The sequence below is a fragment of the Dermacentor variabilis genome, unplaced genomic scaffold (genome assembly GCF_050947875.1).
Source record: "Dermacentor variabilis isolate Ectoservices unplaced genomic scaffold, ASM5094787v1 scaffold_12, whole genome shotgun sequence".
NCBI classification, from domain to species: Eukaryota; Metazoa; Arthropoda; class Arachnida; order Ixodida; family Ixodidae; genus Dermacentor; species Dermacentor variabilis.
In genome coordinates, this window is record NW_027460280.1 from 51441144 (window position 1) to 51467568 (window position 26425).

The 26425-nt window shown below is 46.9% G+C and overlaps 1 protein-coding gene across 2 annotated transcripts in view; it reads left to right on the top strand.

The window, feature by feature from the left end:
- ImpL2 (Ecdysone-inducible gene L2) overlaps window positions 1-26425 on the top strand; it is a 122373-nt gene that overhangs the window by 72589 nt on the left and 23359 nt on the right. The window contains exon 1 of one of the 2 annotated variants that reach the window (XM_075677023.1): window positions 18487-18702. The exons of the other annotated variant lie outside the window; for it this stretch is intronic. The gene's annotated coding sequence lies outside the window, so the exon portion shown is untranslated. Of the gene's footprint in view, window positions 1-18486; window positions 18703-26425 lie in introns of those variants that run through there. 2 annotated transcript variants of the gene reach the window in all.

Here is a 26425-nt window from a genome sequence, read left to right on the forward strand (position 1 = left end):
ATACCAAGGGACGATCGTATCCAAATAAAAAAAAAATAAACGTGCTAAATAAGCCAGTGAAATCGAGACGTTGAAGACCTCGGTGCGTAAGGAGCGACACTATGTCGGCGCGTCTGAAAGCATTACCCGATAACTCGTGCCAAGCGCCCAGATTTTGCGACGATCGAAGTGACAGAACAACAATAGAAAAATATTTGATTAAGTGATTGATGAATTGAGTTTAATGCCCCAAAGCAGCACAGAGGCTTTGAGAAACGCCGTAGTGAAGGCCCAGCTGCGGATTACTTATGATCACATATTGTTATTTTTTTTTATGTGCAACCATTGCTAGGTACACGACACGCTTATTGTATTCCGCTCCCACAGGAATATGGCCGCCGGGCCTTGAATTGGAACCCGCGACTTCATTCTCTGCAGCAGAACGTCATAAGCACTGAGTTACCTCAGCTGCAAAAGAAGGAAATAAATAAATAAATAAATAAATAAATAAATAGCCCACGGCAACACACCAAAGCACGACGACATGTAGATTAAAGATGAACATGGACTGTATTACACTGTATTAGAGCCGCTATTGCCACTTTAACGCTTCCTCTATGTGTCCCACGTGAAAACGAGCCAAGATACAATGCACTTGACGCGCCCTACACCAAAAGAGTTATGCATAATGACTGATGCCTCGCGAGCTTTCCTATATTGCACAAGGCGCACTCCTTTCGAACGGTTGCCGTGCGCCTTTATGGTTTATCTCCCACGAAGCTCCAAAATGCGCACGCCGTAGATGAAACGAACTTCCCGGTCAGCAGACTGGCAGCGAGCAGCCCCAGTGGCGCCCACTGGGTGAAACGAATGGCCTATCGAGGCGAGAACGGTTCAGCCATGGTTCAGCGCACTATATTGCAGCCGAAGATGGGCGCGACGTGCGAGGAAACATCTTGGCGCGCGGCACTTTCTTCTCCCGCTCCTTCTGCGTGGGCGCGATGTCGGCAATGTCGGGTCAGTGGCCGCCTCGGATCGAGACTGTGGGCCTTCCTGCCGTCGACCAGGAAACAATAGCCCACGCACCTGCGTCGGCGCCCACAGCGGTAGGGTCCCGTAGGCGGTATGCGTGCAGCGTGGCTGGCTTAACGGCAGACTGTTTAGCGACGCGCGGAGCTCTGAAAGAATCGCGCGAAACGATTTCGTCTGTGCCATTCATGCTAATTTCATGATAACTTAAAAGATGATGTTTGGTTCTTTTTTATGGTAAGTGTTGTTATTTAACGTTACCTATGGTTCTGATACGTGGAATAATATTACGTCTTTAACAAATAAGTGTGTATACGGATAAATACATGTTCACTCCTTAATGTGGAGCGTATAGCCTACAAGAGAGCCAGCTTACAGCAGCAGGAGGTGCTCTACGGGTGGAGACATCATCTTGGCCTCTATGAATTTCTTTCTTCCTTCTCCTCTTTCAATCTCCTTCCCCCCTTCCTCAGTGCAGGGTAATCTACCGAACTCAGTCTGGTTAACCTCCCTGCCTTTCCTTTATGACTTCTCGCTCTCTCTCTCTCTCTCTCTCTCTCTCTTGGCCTCTCCCGTCGCATCCTCCAAAGGGCAACTTTATACACAGCGAGGGAGCGTATACTCTGCCTGCGCAAAACCTGTCTCTCCCGTAGACCTTATCATGCCACACGTGAGGAAAGCACTAAGTACCCGAAGATGTCCTAGGATTAGTCTCTAATCTTCGCGCCCAGTGCATCATGATGAGCAGTAGCGGCGGCAGCAGCCCATTTAAGTCCGCTGCGGCCGTCTTCCAGCGATCTGTGGTCACACCCGTACCGCGTCACTCGACTCAATCGTATATATATCCCTGTAAATTTCCTTGTCACATCACCATGTGTCTTGTCTTTTGCCATCCTCGACTGAGTTTTCACCTCTGCACTCATTATTTTACTCTGTTAGCTCTTCCGCGCAGTACTTGAACTGCGCGAATCTACTTTTTTCCTCTTAACCTCGTCTATATATTTACACTTACCCGAATTTGCTCTCTATAGTTCAAACTGTCGTATTCATGCATATTAACGCCAAGTCCATCGGTAACCATTCCATCGCCCCTTGCGCGGCCCTTATTCGTTTCAAAGTTTTTCATACATGCATGGATTGCGGCGATACGATGATTCACTGATTCGCTGATTCGCCGGAAAGGCTTATTTCCCGACCGCGCTTATTTCACTTCCCTACTTCCGGGCCCCAACTTAGTCCTCCGCGTGCTCTTTTGTCGCGTTGGTGTCGGGAGGAAGAGAATATCTGTGATTACTGCAAGAGGAAAAAAAGTCGCAGTTTCGCCCGAAAGGCGAAGCAACGATTGCGATAGCATATTAATAAATAGCTATACGAAGTAAGGATAGTAGTTTTATCGGCCGTATAAGCTTTTGAGCATTCGCTTACTAACTAAATTAACAAGCACGGTGTCATATGTGCGCAGAGGTAAACATGAACGCATCGCGCTCGGTGACTGCAGAAACTCGCTGTTAAAAATGCTGGAGCGAGGAAACGCGACAGCAGCAGCGAGCGAATCGTTCTTCGTGTTGTCTCTCGCTTCAATGCGAATTAAACATCGAAAGCACAGCGCATGCAATACCTGGAGAGAAGAAGACGCCAGGAACCACTTGGGCTGACAAAGTAAAAGGTATGGCGAGAGTTGCTGGGGGCGCCTCGGCTGCTGTGGGGGATGACAATGATGCCAGAATAGAGAAATTAATTAAAGAAGTAACTTCTTTAAGAAAAGCTAGTGAAGAATTGACCAGGCAGGTAATAGAGCTTCGTAAAAAAGAGCAGTCGAGCCCTGCTAGAGTAGAGATAGATAGACCTATAAGCAAAAGCAGTGATCCAGGAGAATCCAGCTCTCCTGCCCCTAAAAAGAGGGCGGTGAGTTCCGAGGATGAGTCAGTCTTCTCAGCCCTCAGTGAAATAAAAGATGCAATTAAAGCGATAAGAGAGACGGTGGAAACGACCAACTTTAAAGTGGACAAATTGTGGTAATGGAGGCTAACGGCGGAGAAAAGACTTAGGAAAATTGAGACGCGAGGGGATGACGACGATAAGTATCTGCCATCGGAGGCGGATAGTATAAAGTCCATTCCTGGATTGTCGGGGGCCATCACAAAGAGGAAAGTAGCGGGTAATAGCAAGGCAGCCTCACCTAATAACAATGGACAGTAATCATGGGTTTAACGTGTGGCAATGGAATTGTCGCGGGTTCCAACACAAAAAAGCAGCACTGCGACAGGTGATCAGGTCATCTGAGGCCAGGCCAAAAGTAATTATGCTGCAGGAAACCTTAGCGGACGAAATTATGCTTACTGGGTACAAAGTTATATGTAGAGACAAAAAAACGGGGAGGGGGTTGGCGACCCTCATTGACAAAAAGTTGCCATACATTGAGCATGATATTCATCTTAGACATTCCAGGTTTGAATTTATTCTAGTTGAGATAATACTTAAAAGGAACAGAGGTAAGACGCAAAGCATTTTCTGTTTGAATATTTACACCAGTCCTAACGACATGAGACAGAGGTTTAGAGCACTCTTCAACAAGGTGCTTTCGGTTGCCAAAAACTCCCCGCTCATTATTGGAGGGGACTTTAATGCTCCCTATCACACATGGGGATACACTTGGCACACAAAGAAGGGAGAGGAGCTATGGAGTTTTGCCATGGATCTGAGGTTATGCTTGATTACTGATCCGACGTATCCCACCCGTTGTGGCACGTCCACAAGCAGGGACTCCATACCAGATCTTACTTTTGTAAACAACTCAAGAGGAGCCAATTGCGAAAATTCAAACATGGATCTCGGGAGCGATCATTATATCATACACATAACCATACGCATACCGAGACAGGAAACTAGAATCTTCAAATTCACTGACTGGGATCAGTTCAGAAAAATCAGGGCGAACAGAAGGGAAGGCGGGCCTCTAGATGCCGAGCAGGATCCCTTTCAGACGTGGGTCACCCAGCTCAGAGAGGACGTCAAAGAGGCCACTAAAGAAATCAGGACAGAGGAAAATATTGAGGCTATGGACAGCAGGCTGGCGCATCTGATTGAGGCTAAACAGTCTATATTACAGAGATGGAAAACGCAGAGACTTAACAGAAGGCTAAGGAAAAAAATAGCGCAATTAAACAGAGAAATTGATGATCACTCGAAGGCCCTCGTGAAGCAACAGTGGGATGAGATCTGTAATTCGGCTGATGGTAGACTCAAGCATGGAGGTAGCTGGAACCTCCTCAAGCACTTGCTCAACGAGAATGAAACAAGGACAAGCAAGAGAACAGCTATACCTAAGTTGGTTCATCAGGAAAGCCAAGATAAAACACAGAAGGATATCATGGATAGTCTCGCAGCCAAATATCTCCCACTTAAACAACCAAACGAAGAAGACGAGAGCCCCGAATATACGGGAGGCACATGTGAAGAACTTGACCGGGACTTCATTGAGAGTGAAGTGAGGGCGGCTCTTCACAGTCTTAATAGTAGATCGGCGGCTGGACCTGACGGAATAACTCACGAGATATAAAGAAATCTGGATGATGAATCAGTTTCTTATCTAACCGAACATTTCAATGAATGTTGGAGAAAAGGGGTATACTCAGAGGAATGGAGGGTGGCCAATATTATCCTCATACCAAAGCCAGGAAAACAACTCACTCTGGACAACCTCCGTCATATTTCCTTAACCTCATGTCTAGGCAAAGCTATGGAACATGTCATCCTAAATCGACTCACTAAATACGTTGAGCAGAACGACATCCTCCCATACAACTTGATCGGCTTTCGTCCCGGGCTGTCAACTCAGGATGCTATGCTGTGATCAAACACCAGTTTACACAGGCCAGCCCAGCGCATACGAAAGCTCTTTTGGGATTGGATGTGGAAAAAGCTTTTGATCGTATAAAGCATAAGGCAATACTTGGCGTCCTCTCGGAGATGGGGTTAGGTAAGAGACTTTTTAACATGATTAAGGACTTTCTTAGAAATCGAACTGCACAACTCATGCTGGGTGAGCTTAAATCAGAAGCTAAGAATTTGGGAAATAGGGGCACTCCACAAGGGGCTGTGCTCTCACCCATGCTATTTAATTTAGCAATGTCCAAGGTTGCAAGAAATATGGAGAAAATTGAGGGTATACATTATGTGGTATATTCCAACGACATAACCATATGGAGTGGCAAGGGTAATGTAGGACAGACAGAGACCAGATTACAGGAAAGTTTATATGCTGTAGAGAACACACTGAAAGACATGGGGTTGAAATGCTCAGCAGCCAAATCAGAACTCTTGGTCATTAAACATCGCAGAAAAGGTCGCAAACCAAGAGGTTACATTCCGGAAGATGAGCCAAGAGTGTGCTTATACACTCATGAAGGATCCGAAGTCAGGCTAGTTGAAACAATCAAGGTTCTTTGGCATCACATAGACGGAAACAATGCTAACTATAGAACAATACAACATATCTCGAATAAAACAGATGAAGTCATTAGGTTACTAGGGAGAATTACCAATAGACACAGAGGCTTAGGAGAAGACAGCCCTTTGAGGCTAATACACGCCTTTGCTCTCTGTCATTTCACTTATGTGGCTGGATTATTCAAATGGAAGCAGGCAGAACTTAACAAACTTCTTGTGATGCTCAGGAAGCTCGTTAAAGTAGCCCTAGGGATACCCAGTAGCGCTGCAACTGACAAACTCATGAGTCTAGGGGTGCACAACACGATGGAAGAAATCGCGGAGGCCCAACAGCTAGCGCAACACGTAAGATTGACAAAATCACGAGCTGGCAGGAACATATTACAGGCAATAGGTGCAGAACTGAATACATCAAAGAGCCCAATAGAGGCTGAAGTAGAATTAAGGACTGACGTTAGGAACAAGATCAGAACCAACCCTCTCCCGAGAAACATGCATCCAGGATATAATATCGAAAGGAGAAAGGCAAGAGCTAAAGCACTTTTGCAGGAAATAGAACGGCACAACCAATTCGCAGCTATAGTTGATGCAGCCTGGGTGAAAGGTAAAGAAGCATATACGGCCATTGTCTCAAATTATCAAGGGAAGGTGCAAGATGCTATCACTATTTCTACCAAGGACCCTTTGGTGACGGAACAAGTGGCAATTGCACTAGCCATCAGGAGTAATAAGTGGGCCTGCATTTACAGTGATTCGAAATACGCTATAACGTGTTTTGATAAAGGCTACGTAGCTGGTGTTGCAGCTAAACTTTCTGAAAACATTGGGATTATGAGAACTGAAATCCGATGGTTTCCTGCGCATATGGGGAAAGTGGACGAGACTCGGATAAACCTCAATGAGGTTGCTCATGACTTGGCACGAGGACTTGCTAACCGTGACAGTCACAACCGAGCCGTTCACCATCAAGCCAGGGAATCTAGAGATCATTTAATAACATACAATGACATTACCAAACACTACTATTTAGGACGCAGGCAATTCCCATCGCCACATTCAAAACTGAACAGGGCTCAGGCAGTCTCACTGCGTTTATTGCAAACAGGTACATACCCCACACCATACACCATTAATAAAATATATCCAGAGAGGGAGATTAAGATGGGACTGCAACGATTGTAATGGCATCATTGGAATCAGACATATGCTGGCGGGGTGTCCCGCGACTCTCCCCAACCCCGTTGAAGAATGGACACAGTGGGAGAAAAGGATTCAAAGCCCATTGTTTCAGGACCAACTAAGGGCCGTCCAGAGGGCCCATGATGTCGCTTAAATGCTTGGCCTGACAGTGCCAACGTGGGAGCGGCCCGCCTTGACTTAAGAAGTCGAGCCTCCGGACCTCATTATAACAAATGTTCTCACACACACACAGCGCATGCAAAGCTACTGGCACTCGGTGCATGCAATTTGTCCACATCGCAGATAGCTTTGAAGATGAGGCCCGTGCGGGCGCACCCTTTGGCCACATCGCACATCTCTTTAAAGAGACGCTTTAAAGCGTCTCTTTAAAAGCGTACCTTCAGGTATTTTTCGGCGGCAGCCCCTCTGTCCACCCTACTAGCCCACTGGTTGGAAACGGAGCCGGGTCCACCATCGCATGCGCGACAGCAATGATGCTCGACCAGTCGCACGTAACTATGCTGTCTGTCTGGTTCTCGACCTTCTTTTTCGACAATCTGCTTGGCAGAGTGCTTGACACTCCCGTTCAAAGAAAGCTGCGAACCGTCAGGTAAATCGTGCAGCTGACGCAACAGAAGACGCCATTGACTCGACGAAAGATTGCGAAGGATTCGAACGCAGGAAAAGAACAGACAAGAGACGTTTCGGCACCCCTTTGGGTATCTGACAAGTTTACTCCTTGTCGGTAGGTTTGCTTTGAGAGGATAGCAATCTACAATGTCAAGTTGGGGCAGTAGGCTGTCTAATCTTCGAGCTGGCCGTGGCTGTTATTGCGGTCACACGAAATTTGGGAAAACAAGGCTGCTCTTTTGTCGAGTAACCGTCGCATTAGTTTCCTGGGTGAAACTGGCTGCTGTGGAAACAGGTGACGTCCGTTCACATTCTGCACCCAGCACACACCGTCACCGCGCTGTCGTTGCTGCAACGAGTCGCTATAGCTCCGCTGTCGCAGGTGCACTAGACGATGCGGCTCTGGGGGTTAACCACGCTCGTTAATTTCGTCTGCTGCATTTCTTTCCTGTGGTTGCCTTTTTTGTATTCTTTGATTTGCTGGACGGTTCTCTGAATAAATTGTCGCCGGGTGAAGGCCTCTAAATTGTCTCCTTTTTTTTTCTCCATGTGCTTCAATACAACCAAGGTCATAGCAAAATCGATGGCAGCTTAACGATGAGCGAAAGAGAAATTATCGAAACAGGACTGGACGACAGCAGCATGTGAGCGAAGCTTGCATTGCGTTTTTTTTATCTGCTTTTTTTTGTAACTGCGCGCGGTCTGCGTACGTACGTATAGCTTTACTGGCAGCTTCGTGCCGGAGACCGTTTAGCGGAATCCTTGTGAAGTTGAGTTTTCCTCGATGGCTCAGTGCAGTTCTCCTGCCACTATATGCGTCCCGCCTTCACTTTCCTACACAGTGTGACAACGAGAAAAACAAAAAAGAGAAATGTGAAGGACAGGTCTGAACTCGTCGACGGTCCCACAGCGCCGTCTGGACGTTTCTTCTTCTTTTTTTCTTTTCTTGTATATATCAAACGCCCGAAAATAATTAACGTCGCGGAGTGTACCCCTTGTTTCTGTTTCCGTTCATTTATCACATTTAGCCGTCAATGATGTTATTTGACACCTTCCCCCCCCCCCCTTTTTTTGGCTTATTTGGTGCGTTATCCTTCCCCGGTATCAGCAGGCGCGTCTTATAAGTGTACTCGAGGAGCCGTGAGAGAGAGAGAGACAAAAAGGAAGGAAAGACAGGGAGGTTAGCCAGTGTAAATACCGGCTGGCTACCCTGTGCTGGGGAAAGGGGTAAATGGAATAAAAGGAGAAGGAAGAGAGAGAAAAAAAGAAAAAGTGCACACAGTAACGCGATGTTACGCGCAACAATTGTCAAAGACGATCGCACAATTCACATGTCCTTAAGAACTTGAGCAAAGCCCTTAAGGCCTTCAGTGCCGAAACCCGTCTGGACCAGTGTCCTAGAACTTTCTCTTCTGTGAAGGGGCGATTGTCCAGTTTTTCGAGCGCGGTCACGAGCACTTTCCTTGGCACATTGTAACGTGGACAGTCACAGAGGAGGTGCGCGATCGTCTCTTCGCAGCCGCAGGTGTCGCATGCAGGGCTGTCGGCCATTCCACTGCGGAAGGAATATGAGTTCGTGAATGCCACGCCGAGCCATAAGCGCAGCCGTCGATGATGTAACGTGAGATGTCATGAATTTGATAGTGACAGATTGAGCGGGAAGTACCACTGCTCCAGCTGAACTTTTAGAGGAGACAGAACCGTCCGTGTAAACGTGGGTGCGTTCGTTGTGTTTTTCATGTAGGAATGAAAGAACGGTTTGTTTGAGGGCGAAAGATGACATCTCCGTTTTCTTTTTGATGCCGGGAATAACAAGAAGGGCCTGGAGTGGATGCAGGCACCACAGCGGTAGAGATGGTCGTGCTGCAGGTGTGAAATTTGACGGTTAACTTCCCTGGTTGGCGGCAATAATTCTGCTAAACGTTGAACTAGGCCGAGCGGCAGGAAGGGGGGCGAGATGATGCGATGGAATTCGGGCGAAGTGCCTGATGTGCATCCTTAAGGAGTCGACATGAATATACGTATTGATAGGGTGGTCATGCGCGATGGCTATTGTTGTTGCCGTTGATGCACACCTGGGAAGGCCAAGACAAATTCGCAGAGCTTGAGCTTGTACAGACTGGAGGGCTCGGATGTTGGTCTTACCGGCCCCACCCAGTACAGGTAAGCTGTAGCGTAGGAGATCCAGGAACAGTGTGTTATAGAGTTGGAGCATTGTACTCACAGACGCACCCCATGACTTTCCTGCAAGAAATCTCAGCACGTCTGTTATCATCACTAGTTTCCTTTTTAGGTAAGAGACGTGAGGACTCCAGGAGAGGTCTCGATCAATTATCAGTCCTAGAAAACGGTGCGTCTTCTCGTAGGCAATAGGCTGTCCATTAATTCTAACAACGTATTGTCTCATTGCTTTGCGCGTGAAAGCAACCGTAGAGCACTTGTGGGAGGACACCTCCAAACCTCGTGCTCGAAGATAGCTGGATGTTAGTGTGGCCGCTTTTTGCAGTCTGGCGCGCACCTGTGGACGCGTCGCTCCTGATGACCAAATGCATATATCGTCTGCATATATCGACACATGGACGGATTGTGGAAGGGTGTGGACCAGGTCGATGAGCACGAGGTTAAATAGAGTGGGGCTCAAGACTCCGCATTGTGGTACTCCACGGTAGGTGTTGTGTTGTGATGATGCACCATCCTCTGTTTGCACAAAGAATGACCTGTCCCTCAAGTAGCTGAATATCCATCAAAACACAAGTCCACCTAGGCCGACATCGCCCAAGGCGTCCAGGATGGCTCGATGTGTTACGTTGTCATAAGCGCCTTTAACGTCCAGGAACATCGCCGCTGACAGTCTCCTTAGGCTTTTTTCGTGTTGTACAGACGAGACTAGATCTATGACGTTGTCTACTGAAGAGCGTCCGCGTCGGAAGCCTGCCATAGCATCAGGGTATATCTTGTAATGTTCTAGATACCACTCTAGACGTGCCAGCACCATTCTCTCCATCACTTCTCCTAGACAACTGGCCAGAACAATGGGACGATAAGACGCCACATCTAGGGGTGATTTACCTGGTTTGAGCAGAGGCACAAGGTGGCTGGCCTTCTATGCAGCTGGAACCACTCCTTCACGTCATGAATTGTTGTACACATCTAGAAGAGCATGCCGGGCTGTTTGACCGAGGTTGCCAAGAGCTGTATAGTCACCCCGCCAGGCCCAGGCGATGAGGAACGTCTACACGCTGCCAACGCCGCTTGTAACTCGTCAATGCAAAACTGATTGTCCATACGAGAATCCCGCGAAATTGGAACGTCAAGGGGGTCATGTACGGGGAACGAAGATGGTAGACCAGCAACCCTTAAACAGAAATCCTCCGCTACGTCCGTCACTCAGGAGCAACGTAAACGGGTGTCCGAGCTATCATATCGACACTATTGAGAGAGCTGGCACATGTAGTATGAAAACTTGCGGTTGGGTTGCTGGAAAGCGCCGTTTCTGCTTAAAGTCTCGCTTTCTTTCTTTCTTCTCTTTAAAAAAAAATTCCGAGGGCATTCTCATAACCGTATGCTGATCAACGGTGACGGCGCACTCATGCGTTCCAAGCTCGAGGTCGTCTTTGTATCTGTTTCCTGTCGCGGCGGTCACATTTCGTTTGATACGTAATGAAAAGACGCGTGTTTACACAGTACGTAACATGTGGTTAAGATTAATTCGGCGCCTAGCGCTACGGCGCTGCTCGTGGCCAAGGCGTATAGATTTGGAAAATAAAAAACCCGCCGTTCTTAGTCTGTAAATTGAGACCAACGAGTGTTCCATACGACCGAGTGTTTATTTTGCCTGGGTTGCCTTGCAGCTTCGCTCCCACTTTTATATTTATTTGTATGTCCACTTCAATATGACGCAAACGCTTAATTCTGCAATTTGTCATTTACGCTGCCGCGAATTTCACATACAGCTTAAAGTGGATGCTAGCTACAAAATAATAATAATAATAATAATAATAATAATAATAATAATAATAATAACTTACTGGGAACCAGCTCAAAAGGAAGAGCAGGTTTACAAAGCTTTTAAGAGGCAAAATCGTTTCTTCACTAACCAGTACATCGGCTATTGCGACTACTATTCCGTGGCGAATCACGGACAGAAACAATCTAGAAGCACAGTATTGCGAACATAGAACCCAGTTGAGCTAACAATTGTCGTGCGGAGCTGGAGCTATAAGGCACCGAAGTGAAATTTTCGTGGTAGTAGGTGAAATTCGGCGCCGTAAAGCGGGCATTCGGGACTGAGTAATGCTTGAAAACTATGGTTTTAATTTCGTCTCGCAATCACTTGATGCACGTTGAGGTAAGAATGCGAGAACATTTTCAAGCTGCCAACCTCGGTCGCTAATCTAACGGGTAATTTTTCTTCGAGCAACGAAGCCGCACGGCTCACCTGCTTCGAGTCACAAGCCTCCACCTGAACTGCATGCGAGATTGCGCTTGTGCGTATTTTCAGCGTTTTTCTCTTCTCTATTGCTGCTGTCGCTCGCGCGATACGAGACGCTAGCGCACGCATACGTGCGCGGACGCACGAGGAGCCCGAGCTGGTGGCGAGAAATCTAGAACGTCGGTTGCCTTCGCCAGGGGTGCTCCCTTTCCCAAAGTGCCGCCAGCCAGCAGACTGTGACCTCTCCGCGCTTAATGCGCTATAGTGATGCGGCGAAGGAAGACAAAATATACTTGAGGCCATTAGTCAGCACGAAGAGATTGAAGTAAATGATATCGCTTCTCTCTTTCGGTTTGCTGTCTTGTATGATATAAACGGCGTGTGGTATTTTCGTCGTTCATTAGAGACGTCGTATGAGCGCTAGGGATGCAAAAGTATCGGTAAATTTGCCATCGTTATAGTATCGATAGCTGTCTTACTATCGATATTGTAAAAGCACTATGGTGATGTTACTATCGATATTGCTATGGATAGTACTACGATCGTTCTCTAGCAATCGCTATTCATAGTGGTATCGATAGTTCTAATTGTCAGCTTGAGACATTACCAACACTTCTGGTATCAACTTATGGTACAACTGACTGGTTCCGAACGCGCTCCAACTTGGTTTGCAGCGACGCGTAGCCCTCTCGAGATTGGAGCGAGAGGAAGCCTGCCCCAGCCGAACGTGTTAGCTGCTCCCAGAGCAGTCGGAGTAGCCACGTGATCGAGTTTCTGTCGGATCTCGGGTAGCGCTCCCAGGTTGAAGGTGGGAGCGCCTCCAAGCACTCTGAGCTACAGCGCGGCGAATGCGTTCCGAGCGCTCGATTTCGAGCGACCGAATGTAAACCACACCCATAGAACGCACTAGAGCGCTCAAAAACAGCCGCATGTGCCATTAGTGTCAACGACACTCAGTTCACGCACTTTCGCAACAATATTTTGGCAAATGTATTAAATTATTTACCTTCGCTGGCAAAAACTTACATATGGACTTCACTACATTCATACTCACCCAATCAGTGTTACACTAGAGCAACAAAATTAGTTGATGTACTTATTACACTGAAATCTCAAAATGCAACGAAAATGCGTTGGATTGCAGTTATGTACAATCGATGGCGGCTTTATTTTCGCTTCAACCGATCAGACGTGTGACCTAATCGTGAGTCAGCCTGTGGAAGAGCACAAGCATCTCAACTTTCTTGCTCTTCGGTCTCCTCCTCCTGTCTGAAATTATTTGGCCGATGGCTGAGAACACGTGTTCTGCTGTTACTGACGTTGCCTGGACGCACAAGTATTTCATAGCCACTTCAAAGAGTGGCGTTGTGGAGCTTTGGCTTGACCTTCAGAATTTCAAAGGGGTTGTGGTTTCTTGCCAGAGGTTGCAACTCAATGTACCGGCGAATCATTAGCTCTGTGTTAGAGGCTGGCCGCGGTTAGGGGTGTCTGATAATCTTATACTATCGACAGACTACTATCAAGTGTGCTATCAACAGTTTTCTTCATTAACTATAGATCGATAGTAATTCAACCATCGATAGTTTTGCATCACTGATATCAGCACTGTGTCTGCATGAGAACGCGATGCTTCAAACCCTGATTTGAATTTAATTTTTACAGCCGTAACACTTTATAACGATTCATCTAAATGAGCACAGTCATAAAGTAATTGTAGACATTTGCTCGAAAAAGCCCAGGACAGATAAAAAAATACAGTGCTTGATCTTCAGTCAGAAATGCTGCGTGCATGCAGTATGCGAAAGGCAGCCGCAGTGGCGTCCACTCAAATGATAGATTCAAAGAAAAAAAAAGCTATGCAGCGAAAGAAGTATAACCAAAGGACAATGGTCGTCCTTCCGAAGGCCTCCAGAGGCAGACTAGGAAAAAATTCGAAAGCAGTTGCAGCAAATGATGCTCCCGGCACCACGAGCGGCAGCCTGAAGTTGCATGCACAGGTATACACGTGATGCTGTGAGGGTAGCAAGATGAGGTCGAAACGCAATTCGTAAAAAGCCTTGCATGTCGCAAGTCCTTGGGAAATCTTACCGTCATGGAAACGCATACAGTAACTCAAATGTTTCTAATCTTCAGGGACTCCTTTAGAAAATAGCAATCGCTCAAAAAGAAGACGGGCTTCCAGGAGTTTGCCCATGGGAACCCGTGTGACCGCTCTTACTTTACCCTCAGTCGTACCTCTCTCTCTCTCTCTCTCTCTCTCTCTCTCTATATATATATATATATATATATATATATATATATATATATATATATATATATATATATATATATATATATATATATATATATATATATATACTGCCACAGATAAAGAAGCGTCGCGAGGTACTTCTCGCCGAAGTGGCTGTGACATTGAATGGCAGGCGGGTATAGCTTCAGCATGGAGCGTTGCACGTACACTTTCTTCTGTTTTATTTATCTCTTCAAGCAACAACAAATCCCGAGTGGCGTCTGTATTTTTTTCTTTTCGCCTTTTCTGGACCCTGTCGCAACTTTCATTAAATATTATGCACTTTTTCCTTTCTCCTGAACGCGCAATTGGTCGGACACCAGAATAAATCTCAGTTTCTTCAAGCAGTGGGAGCCATGCGAGGGAGTTCTTCCCTGGAATAGTTTGCTCACCTCAGAGCGTAGCATTTAGGCTAAACAATCTACTACGGAGCCTTTGATAGCCACTTATAGCGTTCCTGATGCAGACAAGGCCTGAGTTTGTGGGCTGGCGAGCAGAGAAAGTGCGCAAAGGGAAAGACAAAAAAGTTATACGTGATGAAGCGCACTCTGCTCGGGCGCTCAGGCCTTGATCACAACGTGCGTCATTTGTGCAGGTTTAAATGAATCGGCCTGCATACGTCTCACGGCCACTTCTAGGAATGGTCGCCTCAAGACGTGGCTGCAGTGGCTTTGTTGAGTTCACTACCGTTGATCGCATGGTCCAGATTGTATGCTCCGTTTTATGTCTCTTTCGAACGAGGTTTCTGTGAGCAGGGGGCGGCTGTCAGACTATGGAGTGATCCTGTGTAAGCATTGTTTATCTTACAGTTAGCTGACTGCATAAAAATAATTTACTTATCAAGCGAATTGCATTACGAAGGAAGAACGCGAGAACCTGCAGCACGTACGTAGCGCCAGGCGCTTCAGAGAGCGTCTTTGGCACGAGAAAAGCATGCCAGCAATCGTGGCCTAATAGGTTCGATCCCACCACCAGTAATGCATTACTTAATATCAGCATAGGCAGGCATCCCCCATTTTGGAGATATCTAAGAGAAAGCTCGAGGTGGGGTGTTGAGCGTACGCGCGCGCGTCACAGTGCGCACGAAATCGCAAGTTTGTGAGAGGTGCGAAGTCCCTTTCAGTACTGAAACGTCACTTCGATAAATGAGAGTGTGCAAGGTCGCCCGTGGTGCAAGCGCAGAGCTGTCGAAACGCCCAACACATGTCGAAAATAGTAAACTGGCGCTGCAATCGCTATGCTGCAAAATGAGGTGCAGTAGGTTGACATGTTTTTTGGTATCACGCATCACAAAAGCTTCGCCTCACATATATTCCAGTATGTGCGTTGAATCCGACATCATTGTACCTATATCGAAAGATAGGCATAACAAACTTATAAGCATGCTATCGCATACTTTGACGATTAGTGGTAGCTAAATACTGCCCAATTTTCTTTTTTCTTGCACGAAAATGAACAACGTGCTTTGATTTTGTGCAAACAAACTGCAATACGCTAACCAAGCCTTTTGAAGGTTGAGCGTCATCCTAACATTGTCATCGAGGGCGGTGCCCAAACCGCCGTGGCTGCTTGTTGGCTATGGTGTTGGGCTGCTAAGCACAAGGTCCCGGGATCGAATCCCGGCCACGGCGGCCGCATTTCGTTGGGGCGAAATGCGAAAACAACCGTGTCCTTAGATTTAGGGGCACGTTAAAGAACCCCTGGTGGTCCAAATTATTCCGGATTTCCCCACTACTAACGTACCTCATAATTAAATCGTGGTTGTTGCACGTAAAACCCTGTAATAATTTACAGGGTTTAGAAGTCGAAACATCTCTATGTTTCAAGGTCGCATTGTGACGTACAGAAAACATCACGTGATTTTAGGGCGTCACCTTAAGCTTGTTGCCAGTGTCTGTCGTCCCAGTGTTACTACTACTACTAATCCTGCAAGTAACAAACGGGCTTACAATGTGAGGCCGCCAGTGGGCTCTAGGCTCTGGTTATTTAACATCAAATTTACGTTCCATCTTGCCCCCCCCCCCCCCCATTTGCGGGTGCTGGCACCTGTCTTGCCGAATATACACCTTGAGGCAGTGGGTACGTGCCCGAATAGTCAGCTTGGGACAGTGGGCCTTTCGTCTAGTGGCTTTATCATTTTTAATTTCGGGGGGGAGGGGGGGTTAAATTGGGGGCTACTTTAAAAAAAACAAGAAGTCGGGGGAAGGGGGGGGGGGGCTTGTTCTCTGGCAGCTCAAAGTACGGGATATTCCTGGTAACTTTCACAAATGATTGACACGCGCAAACTCTCTTTTTGGACATAAACATGCCTAAACTTGCGAAATCCCTCACGGTAACAAATAATGACAGAGAGCTGGCCAGAATGATGAACTCATTTCTCCGAGTCCTCGCTGGCAGGCATTCTTATTTATGCTTTAAAGCAAGCAACATGGACAAAAATAGAGACGTGTTTTGCGATCTCCACTTTGTTCTCTGCACCTTATTTAACAAGTCGAAACATCTCTATGTTTCAAGGTCGCATTGTGACGTACAGGAAACATTACGTGACCCAATGAAGGCCAGAAGCGAACCAAAGCATGTCCAGCCGTGTATAAGAGATGATTGATGATTAAAATGATTAGAATTAGATTAATGAGAAGCTCATTCATGATTGAGAAGTGATTGGATTAATGTAATGTATATCAGGGTGGATTAAGGTGTATTAAGGATGATTAAGGGTGATTATGGTGGATGAAGGGGGATTAAAGGGGGTTATGGTGGTGTAGAGTGGGTTAGGTGAAATAGGGTGGATTGAGGTCGATTAAGGATAATTACGATGGATTAAGGATAATTAAGGATGATTGAGGTGGATTAAGGAGGATTAAGGTTAATTACAGTAGGCCTAACAAGGCTTCGCGTCTCTGAGGCGGTCGCTAGGATACCTGGGAATTTTTTACGGCTTCGCGCCATTAGCTCTTGCGCCAAAATTAATGGAACATCAACAGGGCCAGTCTGCCACTATTTTTTGAACGTAATATAGTCGATTAAACGTACTCTCAACGTCAAAGCTATTTTTCGCAATTCAGAACAACGTCAGCGCTGCCTTCGCTTCATAGCGCATCACCGCCGTGCGATGATGGGTCACTGTCGTATTCTTGTAAATGCGGTTACTAAAAAGCAAGAAATTTCCGTTCGGTGAAGGCAGGAAGCCGCTGAATATGCCGGTTTCCGTTGAATGTTTAGTGAAAGATACGCGTATATCACATTAACGGATTAATAAGATTACTAATGTGATATATCTTGACCACTTGCTCATACAGGGTGCACAGGGTTCATTGCTTTTGTAACACCTGCATTTATTATTTATTCTTTACGAAAGACCAAACTTCGAGGAGAAATCGGGGTAACCCGATTTTGCTAAAACTTGTTCCAGGTGCGAAAATCCGGAATTATCGAGCTTAGTCCGAAAACGAAAGACCCTAGTTATGTGTAAGTGGGCATGTGCCATTGGGTGTGTTAACACTGTTGACCCAGGGTGTGTGCCACTGGGTAGGTGGCCGAAGAGATAAACAGAAGTGGGAAGAAGTGACGTCGTCGGCAACAGAAATTAAGAAGCCAACTAGAGAGTAGTGAAGGAGTCGGCATAAAAGCAGCCGAGTGTGGAGAAGTGAACAGAAGGGTACTAGAGCGTGCGTTGAGCGAAGAGCATTGAGTTACATAGAAGTAAAAAAGAAGTGAAAACCCATTTCAGTAAATAACAAAGGAAACTTATACGTTTTTCAATTTTTCGCTAGACCTTTGTTTTTTTTCGTAAGTAGACAAAATAGCTTAATCAACAGCCTTTTCTTTCCCGGTAATGAGCCGATATAGTGGTCTGAGCGTAGACTGCCGCAATAGATTATCCACATACAGGGTGATGTGCACTAGCTCAGAACAGTTCACGACACACGTATCGTCTGAATAGGGTGGCTCAAGTGACACATGTTCGCCAGTGATCGGAAGAATCGCGAAACAGGTGGGCTGCAAGACCGCCAACCTAGAGAAGAAGAAAAAAAAAAGTTACCACATCAATAAAGCGCAGTTAAATCGTCGCGTGCATCGAAGTAGTTCCGCCATGGCGAATCGCTGCTCCCACATTTCCTCCCGCGCAGCGTGATGGAATCGCACGCGGAAGGCAGGTGGCGTGTTTCGCATGGAGCTTGGCCACCACTCAGGAGTGCTGGCTCCGGTGCCCCTCCCCGAGCCTGGCGTCCATAAGCCGAGTTTGTGTTACCTGTGGCGGCAATAGGCGTGCCACAGGTCTACGCACCGGTTTGGAGCCTAGAGAAAAGAAACGCGGCAAGCCGGCCACAGCGGCCACTGGCGCACTGAGAAGCGGTACGCGGGGCGAAGTTGGTTGAGAAGGGGGAGGGTGAATCTCCTCGTCCGCTCCTCCTTGCAGCAGCGAGCGAAGGACCAATGGAGGTGTTACGTGCGCTCCGGACAGCCTGTATATACTACTTATACGGGGGTTCATGCCAGTTGAGGATCATTCATTGCCGGTCTCTCGCCCTGCGAGCTCCTGAGCGAATTGTGCGCGAGCGTTTTTCTCCATCTCGCACGAAGATCAAGAGTCAGCCGTTCCGCCGCCCTCATAGAGACTGACTTTGAACTTCTGTCGTCACCTGCCTTTCGGAGAGTGGAGCGCTGTTTTCGACCCCTAGACATCGCCGGACGTGTGTTACCCCCTTTACTGGTGAGTGGCCGGTTTCCGCGCGCCTGCCGCGTGAGTAGTTTAGTCGTCGCGGAAAGATAGCGACCCTCGTGGACGCCGAGCGCAGCTCAGGCACTTCTCCATCACCCTGAGTTGCGATCGCTGCTCCCTCGGCCGCTTACTGATATCCAGTAGTGCGGTATAATCTCTTTTTCCTTTGCCATTCATTCCGTATACACGCGGCTATCTAATCCCTCAGTGGCATTCGCCGGTGGGCTGCGACGTCACTTGTGACGCTGATTGAAACGTTCAGTGTCCAACCTATGCAGGCCTTGAGACATCATTCGTTTGAAATTTCCTGTCATTATCACGCTGTGCTGTTTACGCAACATGAATGCCAAGGAAGGCAGTGCGCAAATTGGGCCTGATGGGGGAATCATACGTGAGCGGTTTGAAATCTCGTCAATCGATTTGACACTTTGCTTCGGTGAGCCAAGAGGAATGCTTGTAGAAACATAAATCAGAAATGTCTATTTGCAATGTGTTACTTGTGTATAATGTATCGTAATGTAGACGTCTGTCTTGGAAGATACTGCATGAGAAATGTTCCTGACATAGTTCTTACTACTGAAGAAGTAACACTGAAATTTTTGCATCCGTATCGTAATACAGAGTTACGTCTTCTTCACGGCAATATTTTCGTTAGATAAACGCTCGTGCACTGCGAAATTCCCCTGCCTTTTGGATTACTAAAAGAAAACTATGCCCGTATTACCCATGGCACTAGCTGTTAGTTTTAATAGACTCAAAACTTATTTGACGACGAAGCTAAAAAAATCCGTGAACACCTAAGCACTTCTTATTGTGAATGTGAAAGCATTAATGTCCAATTAAACGCCGCTGAGCGCTCCTTCTAGTTATAGAGTTATGAGTCCTTGGAGTTATGAGTCGCGGGCCAGCAGGCGCGTTGACGCCCTTGGCCAGCGCCTCCTAGATAGCACAAGGCCGGTGCACTTCTATCCGTGACGTCATGCTACCTTGCTCGACTGCCACATAATCTAATGGAGACGCTCCCGAGTAAGCCGCGGTGATTTCAACATCTGCTTTCGTCACACCGGTCTTGGCAACGGAAATTTCGGTCCATATAACATGATGTCATAAAGCAGAGTGCACAGGCCAGCTATATAGGTAGGACTGGTTTAGCCCCGTGGATAAGACACTCGGCATCTGAGGGTCGGGTAGTAGGTTCGAGACCCCCTACCACCAACGTTTTTCCTTTCGAATTTATTCTGTTTTCTTTTATACATTAATTTCTTCATAGAGATTACCAAGGTGAAGTTCGAACACACGTGAGAACTTGCGCGCACAAAGAACGCGCGGATAACACAGGCCTCCAAGAGTGAGAGTGAAGGGGACGTGGCATTGCGGCAATACCCTCCCCCCTCACGCAGCACCTGGCGGCCAAGCGCGGCAGCAGGCTTAGATCCATTTCGCCCGCTCTGCTGCGTCATTGCGTCTGTGACGCCACATTGCGTCATTGCGTCTGCGTCATTGGCTGTGACGCCACTGCGTCTGCAGTGGCGTCACAGCCAATGGGAATTTAGGTGTCATTTCGCTGCTAAAGTCGCCGGCTCTCTTTCGCTTAATGGGTTATTTAATGCTTTCGCATAAAAAAAAAAATATTGCTGGTATCTCGCGAAGCCGAGTGGTTTTCATCGCTCTGCTAAACGACGTGCAGATTCCTGATGTTGCTTTAGTTGCATACTATACAGCATTCGGATAAATTGTGCTTTCGGCGTTGCGGGTAGCTAGAAAAGATGATGATGTTTCGAGAACTTCTGTGTTTTCAATTATGGTTATTCTAGGTTGTATGTCGTGGGAAAGATTGGCAAGGCTCGTTAAGATTGCTAAATTTTGACTCCTTAAGTATTGCTCGAAATGCAGCAATTAGAAACAGTGCAGAAGCAACCTAAGCAGACTTAATCCACGCGCTCATTCAATCTGTTGCCGACGACACACTGAAAGCTACGAAACCAGCTCAAACCGAGATTCCCACTCAAGATTTTCCCCAAGTTATGTTAAAGAAGCTGACTTTTTAAAGGAACATTTAGTAGATATTTAGTGGTGTCAATGGATCTAACTTCGCCTGTGCAACAAGATGCACTGAAAGGAAGCCACTCTACCGCGTTCGAGAGAGATTGAATGACAGAGTTTTAAACGCCTTACCGCTCGTGCATCTGGGCTATGAATGGCGTCGTTGCGAAAGGCTACTAGGGATTGATCTGACCACCTGTGGTTCCCGAACATGCGCTAAAATCTTAGTGCACGGGCGCTTCCGCATCCCTCTCCCATATGAGTACGGCCGCCGCGGATGGTTATCGAACACCGCGATCATGTGTTCCGCCGTATAACTCCATAGCTGCGTAGCGTGCTCTCTTTGAGGCGGAAAATATAAATAAAACAGGGGCACTTCACCTGTTTGGTGTGCCCTAGTGTAAAACGTGATACGTAGTTTGTTTGGCGGAGCCCTGTGGTTAATACCGCAGTAAAACTGTCACTTACTTGTACTCGGAATGATTCCTGCAACGCAAAGATATTTTTTCCCAGTTTGATGCAGTCAACTTTAATGGTAGAGATTGAATAATTAAACAGATCACGAAAGCATTAATTAGAAAGGCTTAGAACACAAATCAAATAAATTTCTTGGCAAGCAGATCTCACCTTTCCGCTAAATCACGTCGAGTGCATGCTTGAAATAGTTCAGGTTCCACAATGCCACCGAGCAAATATTTTTCTTTTCATATTTGTCAGGGTTCTTGTTTCATTTGCGCCGCTGTCGTCGCTGGATAAAAATTGCCTTATATCAAAGTTGCCTGAGAAGTAGGTCCGCTTATCTGAAAGCGATTTTTGAATAACTGAGCCCGCGATGCAAGAAAGAAACGTAGCATTTGGTTGAGACAGCAGAAAACGATTGAGACAGTTTTGTCACATTTGCCGCAGCCCCTGCACACGTTTCTTTGAATGCCCATAGCTGAGATAGCAAGAATGGGGCCAAGGCCTTATCAGCACCAGCCTTAACCACACGTTTATGCGCCCGTAGATGCAGCATGCGTTCTTCACCATAAATTATGGTGGGGAAGTCAATATATCACGGAATAAAACCCTCACTCGTGCATATATGTGTTCAGTGTATTCTTAGACCAAGAATCATATCAGTAAAAAAATGCTCAAACTTATGGTAAAATGTGCGGCTCCATGAATACGTTCTAGGTACGGATTATGTCAAAACTGCAAAGGTAACAAATGAAAAATGTGTCAGCCTCAACAGCCCTTTGCCACTGAGAAAGGCTGGATTTTTCACTCTGGAAAACGTTGCATTGCCTCGAGATCATCCCACCAAGCGCCGGTGATTGCGACGATCCCGTGAACTTTGACGAAGACTATATAAAAGCTTCCTGAATATGTTGGGTCTCTCTCAGTCACGCTAGCAGCGTGGCTCAGGCTGGTCCACCATCATCAGTATGCGGGGCAGGGATTTCCGTCAGGCACCCCGTGGCCTTAAGAAGCTTAGAACTTTCAATGAAATGAAATTCAATTCAATCCTGCGTCAAACACCTACCAAAGGCAGAAAGCTCACAGGTTCTCATGCTACACCTCAATGACTGTAATGCGTTAGCATTTTGATCTCCTATCAGTCGATAATTATCCATCGAACGTGGTTTTATTCTAAGCACTCTCACAAAGAGCAGATTGGTGAGGCCATTGTGCAACACAGCCGCACACCTGCCCATCCCTGTCACGTTCTGCTCTACGTCACACCACTCCGCTGCTCCTGCTTTCTCCAGCCGTCACTCTCACCCAACGCTGGTCCCGCCGACGACATACCTCTCTACATCGCCGCAAGACAGGCTTTGATCTATATAATGCTGTCGCATTAAAACCCTTGCAAAGACATGTAGTACACTGAGAATCACCTTGAGAAGTTTTTTGAAGCGCAACAAAGGGGACGAAAACACACAGAACCCACTTTCTTTTTCGCCTTTTTCTTGCGCTTCAAAAGCTCCTCAAGGCGAATGTCAACCAACTTGCCAGTTTATCCATACTTTTGTACCAGAACCGGCCCACCTACGTTTTTCAATGCATTGCAGAAATCGCATTAAAACCCTTAGGAGGACACGTGTCGTGTACTGCATGGTACCAGGATGGGCCCGCCCGCGTATTTGATTAGAGAGCCTTAGATTATGGGGGACGCAAGCGTTGGGGCCTGCTAGCGCTTGGGGCCACGGTACTGCGCATGCGCGGGCCCCTACGTAAGGATCTGCGCAGTATATCGTGGCCCCAAGCGCTAGGGGGCCTCAACGCTTGCGTTCCCCATAATCTAAAGCTCTCTGTTATTTTGACTCCGGAATCAACACGTTTTATCTCACGTGGACACCAAGAACGAAGTCCAGAGAGTGCAACTGCATGTAATGCCGTAGTGTTATGAGGTTACCCAGATATCTGTGACAAAATTTGTTTTTCTGCTTGTTCGTGCGCGCTGAGTGGCAGATAATTTGTCTTCAAGACCGTTCAGCGGACTTGTTCTTACAAGGAGCCGAGCGATATCTCCTCTATGGCATCCGGCTAGCTCCTCATAAAACTCTTGCGTCCAACGCTAGCAACAGTCATACTGATATCCAAATATTGGGTAGCGAATGCTTTACCCCGTTGATGGGGGGGTTTCGTGGCAAGGAGCTTCGCTAAGTACTGTTGGATCCGGATGGAGCCACAGATAGATCGTTTTTAAAACCCGTGTACTAATTTCTAGGAAGGCATCCGTAATATTTCCAGCATTAAAATGTACTCAGCACAGAATATTCTTTCTTGTTCTCAAAGTTGGTCAAGATATTATAGAATATTGTTTAGGAGGTTTCACAAAGTTCGAAACTAACGTGCTACGCCTGTTGCTGCGACTTCAATGAAGAAAAACGTATCCAGTTTATTGCAGTGAAATGCATTCGGGTGATGCAATTTGCTCTATGCTGCTCTTTTTTATGTGCTTTTTTTCTATTTTGTCTTTTGCACGAAGGCCAGCCATACTTGACTTTCTGTACGCCAAGCTCCTCTGCAGATTATCTCCTTGCGTTTCCCTCGCCACTGTCCCGCCCCATGGCAGTGCGTGCCGAATGTAGTTCAATTTCTGGAACCCTCCATCGCCCCCGGAAATGCACTCAGCCCCTCCTCGCCTGCAACCCCCTCTCCTTCCCAGCGGTGCTTCCTCTCTACTAGGGGCCGTGAATGCGGCCGAAGATGATGCAATTTTTCATCATGCGCCGTACTGTAAAAGAAACGGCCTCGCCGACATGATCCGAGCAACCGGCCTGCGCCGCGTGAGAATCACTTCCCAGTTGCTGAGAATAGGGAGTTCTAGAATAGGGGCCCCAATAGTTTGGGGCCCCAAAGAGCTTTGCGGGTGTTAGCGTTGGGGCACGTAGGAATGAAGAGCTTTAGAATAGGGTTTGACGTTTGCGGACAGCGTCTTGCGCTGACAGCGCCACTACGGCGTCAAAGAAAAACTATTAGAAATAATTAAATAAATTATACCATTTTATGATAGGAATAATAATTTTTACTTGCGTGTATTCGCGTTTAATTACAATTTAGAGGTTATTCTCTGTAAGCAGCAAACAATTAGTTGCGCTTAGTTTTGAGCAAACCAACTTTACTAGCCTTCACCAGCCAAGCTTAGCCGTGTTAGGCCTACGAGCCATAAAATCCACAATCGAATTCAAAATCAGCGGCGTCTAATGAGTCAATCTTCATAACACACGCTAGTTAGAGAAAGCGATAACAGCACTCACTTCTCTTAGCTTGCGAACTTCACGCGTTACCGCGAATCGAGCCCAGTTTTGTGCTAGGTTACAGCCGTAGCTTCGATGGGTGCCACCATGTTTTCCGACGCAAAGCTTTTGGGGCCGCTATTTGGGCTCCCGCTAAATCGGTGAAATAGCGTTCCCAACGCAAAACTCAAACGGAGTTTGCGTCTTGCGCCTGCGCAGTGGCTTCGACGCTATTTCTTTGGGGCCCCAAAACGTTTGGGGCCCCTATTCTAAAACTCTCTAATATGTGATCCAAATGTATTTTCTTTTTTTTTTTCCTTATTGTTATAGCCCAGCTTCTATACGCTAGGTTCTGGCGTTTTTTGTGCGCAGGCAAAAAAGATGCCGGCCACCCGAGAGCTAAAGCTTAAAGCAAAAGCGTATTGCAGGTTATGTCCCAGCTGTGTTTAATCACGAGAAATGTCAAAACGTATTGTGATAGAAAATATATCGTAATAAAATAAGTAAAACCGGAACAGACACTGTTTAGTATGGATTGCGGTTTGACGTCGCGGGCTCCATAGGCAAACCACATAAGCTTATCTCAGTTCCCTTCCACCCGTGCTACCCGCCGTGGTTGCTCAGTGGCTATGGTGTTGGGCTGCTGAGCACGAGGTCGCAGGATCGAATCCCGGCCACGGCGGCCGCATCTCGATGGGGGCGAAATGCGAAAACACCCGTGTGCTTAGATTTAGGTGCACGTTAAAGAACCCCAGGTGGTCAAAATTTCCGGAGTCCTCCACTACGGCGTGCCTCATAATCAGAAAGTGGTTTTGGCACGTAAAACCCCAAATATTATTATTATTATTATTCCACCCGTGCAATGGGTAGGCCGCGTGCGGTGTGGACTGCGGAATAACAGCGCGCCTACGAAGAACACCGTCGTGAGTAGAAGCGAGAATGTGCGCGGCGACGGCGTGCATGTAAGACGAAGATGGTGCCGCAAACGCCAAGCGTATGCATCGTTGGTCGCATCACCCCTACCCGTACCGACTCCACTGCCATCGTAATTGTGGGGGATTTCAACATAGACGTGTCTCGGCGAGGCGGAAAGTGCCTCGTAGCGTTTCTCTTGGAAAGGTTCGGCATTCAATGTTACACAAACATCAGTGTGCCCGCGACGCGTCATCTGCCGTGTGTAGACCTCACATTGGCCAAGAACCTTTCCAGCCACGCGTCATATATATGATAGCGATCATAAAGCGATAGTCACCTCGGTAGTACGCTTCTGCTCTGCATATTCGATGACACTGCATAAATTTCGTCGCGGTAATTTTTATGGACGATTACGTAGGTGTTTCCTATCATATGTTGACTTTATTTCTTCGTTGCTTCAGGAGCTGACGTAAATTGCCAAGACGTCGGTGGTGCTTCTCGACTGGCCGTTTTAACTTTCCGAAACACTTCGGTGAATCTGCATTTTGTTTTCTTTTTGGAGGCAAGAGTCTAGCTGAATAGAGGCTGGAGTTGAGAACGTTTTGTTCACACTGGGAGCTTCTTACAAAATTTACTAGAGGGAACTCTGGCACTAGTGTTTACGGGTGCCGAAAGTAAGGCGGTTTTCTGCCAGCATGAGAATGATGGGCGGATCATGAATTTGACTAAACTTCGTCTTTGTGGCTTCAAATGGTTTTGTGACTCGGCGAATTGATCACTTTCAACAAAATATAGCGTTATAAACGCAACAATTTGCAATGATGCGAATTCCGCGGAGCCTTGTCGTCTTCATGCGTTATAAAAAACATGATTGCTTGAAAATATAGAAAGACAAGGCGTAATAATTATCTCCACAAGAACGTAGCCATTCCCACGGTAACTGATATATCGCAGCGCCAGAGTTCCTTCAAGTAATTTTTCTAGGAAGCTTAATCATTTTACACACATGTGGGCTCAGAATATTTTTCTGT